The sequence below is a fragment of the Nansenia antarctica genome (assembly GCF_963989245.1).
Source record: "Nansenia antarctica genome assembly, chromosome: 7".
Lineage (NCBI taxonomy): Eukaryota > Metazoa > Chordata > Actinopteri > Argentiniformes > Microstomatidae > Nansenia > Nansenia antarctica.
The window spans coordinates 34,071,346-34,073,845 of record NC_137677.1 but is presented as its reverse complement, the minus strand read 5'-3'; the positions used below and the strand labels follow the sequence as shown (position 1 = coordinate 34,073,845).

General features: G+C 39.6%; 1 protein-coding gene across 1 annotated transcript in view; it reads right to left on the bottom strand.

The window, feature by feature from the left end:
* Positions 1 to 2,500, bottom strand: part of plekhm3 (pleckstrin homology domain containing, family M, member 3) — a gene marked incomplete at both ends in the record, with an annotated part of 15,924 nt that overhangs the window by 2,064 nt on the left and 11,360 nt on the right. The window lies entirely within an intron of this gene.

The following is a 2,500-nucleotide window of genomic DNA, read 5'->3' as shown; positions in this document are numbered from 1 at the left end:
CTGTGTCTGTGTGTCTCTGTCTGTTGTGTGAAAGTGTGTGTTCCTGGTGATGGTAGCTGTGTGTGTGTGTGTGTGTGTGTGTGTGTGTGTGTGTGTGTGTGTGTGTGTGTGTGTGTGTGTGTGCGTGCGTGTGCCAAGTTAGCCTCTCATGGGAGGTTGAAACAGAAATAAAGTGTTCAATGCTGTTCTTGATGTATTATCTGTCCTGATATTAAAAGTGTTGGAAAAAAGAAAAAAAAGAAGAAGATATATTCCTTCTTCTAGCAGGACGACTGGATGGACCTGGCCTGAGCACAGATGACTCTCTCCTGCTACGGTAGGTGGATAGACCATTCATTTATTTATTTTTAAAATTATTTGTTTTACTTACTGTATTGATTGTAAATCGCTTTGGATAAAGGCGTCTACTAAATGCCAAAAACTTAAATGTAAATGTGTTCTATGCTGTTCTTCTCTGTCCTGATAATAACGTGTTCTATGCTGTTATCTATCTATCTATCTATCTACCTACCTACAGTTAGGTCCGTAAATATTTGGACAGTGACACAATTTCCATAATTTTGGCTCTGTGTGCCACCACAATGGATTTGAAATGAAACAATCAAGATGTAATTGAAGTGCAGACTTTCAGCTTTAATTCAAGGGGTTGAACAAAAATATTGTATGAAACGTTTAGGAATTACAACCATTTTTATACACAGTCCCCTATTTTCAGGAGCTCAAAAGTAATTGGACAAATTTACATAATCATAAATAAAATGTTTATTATTTTTAATACTTTGTCGAGAATCCTCAGTCAATGACTGCCTGAAGTCTGGAACCCATGGACATCACCAAATGCTGGGTTTCCTCCTTTGTGATGCTTTGCCAGGCCTTTACTGCAGCTGTCTTCAGTTGTTGTTTGTTCGTGGGTCTTTCTGCCTTTAGTTTTGTCTTCAGCAAGTGAAATGAATGCTCAATCGGGTTGAGATCAGGTGATTGACTCTGCATAAAAAAACTCCTGGGTTGCTTTTGCAGTATGTTTTGGGTCATTGTCCATCTGTACTGTGAAGCGCCATCCAATCAACTTTGCTGAATTTGTCTGAATCTGAGCAGACAGAATATTCCTAAACACTTAAAAATTCATTTCAATCTGCTTCTGTCTTCTGTCACATCATCAATACACACTAGTGACCCAGTGCCATTGGAAGCCATGCATGCCCATGTCATCACACTGCCTCCACCGTTTTTTACAGATGATGTAGTAAGCGTCGGATCATGAGCCGTTCCAAGCCTTATCCATACTTTTTTCTTCCCATCATTCTGGTACAGGTTGATCTGAGTTTCATCTGTCCAAAGAATGCTCTCCCAGAACAGGGCTGGCTTTTTTAGATGTTTTTTGGCAAAGTCTAATCTGGCCTTCCTATTATTGAGGCTTATGAATGAATGGCTTGCACCTTGTGGTGAACTCTCTGTATTTGTTCATGTGAAGTCTTCCCTTTATGGTACACTTGGATAATGATATGCCTACCTCCTGGAGACTGTTCTTCAGTTGGCTGGATGTTGTGAAGGGGTTTTTCTTTACCATGTAAAGGATCCTGTGATCATCCACCACTCTTGTCTTCCATGGACGTTCAGACCTTTTTGTGGTGCCGAGCTCACCAGTGTGTTCTTTTTTTCTCAGAATGTACCAAACAGTTAATTTGGCCACTCCATGTTCCCGGTATGTCTCTGATGGATTTTTTGGTTGTTGTTGCCTAAGGATGGTCTGTTTCACTTGCATTGAGAGGTCCGTTAACTGCATGTTGTGCGTATACAGCAACATCTTCCAAATGCAAATGCCACACTTGGAATCAACTCAGACCTTTACCTGCTTAATTGATAAAGACATAATGAAGGAATAGCCCACACTGGCCCATGAAGCAGCTTTTGAGTCAATTGTCCAATTACTTTTGGTCCCTTGAAAAAGAGGGAGCTACATATTAAAGAGCTGTAATTCCTAAACCCTTCCTTCAATTTGGATGTGAATACCCTTACCCTAAAGCTGAGAGTCTGCACTTTAAGCCCATATTAATATATTAATATTATATAACTGTAACTTGAAGATGTTTGGGTAAACAGCTAAAATTACAAAAATTCTGCCTGTGTCCAAATATATATGGACCTAACTGTATATATTGTATCTATCTATGTATCTACCTATCTATCTACCTACTGTATCTATCTATCCATCCATCCATCCATCCATCCATCCATCCATCCATCCATCCATCCATCCATCCATCCATCCAGCCATCCATCCATCCATCCATCCATCCATCTATCTATCTATCTATCTATCTATCCATCTATCTATCTATCTATCTATCTATCTATCTATCTATCTATCTTTCTATCTATCTATCTATCTATCTATCTATCTATCTATCTATCTATCTATCTATCCATCCATCCATCCATCCATCCATCCATCCATCCATCCATCCATCTCAACGCTCCTGAACCACAGACGACCTGACAG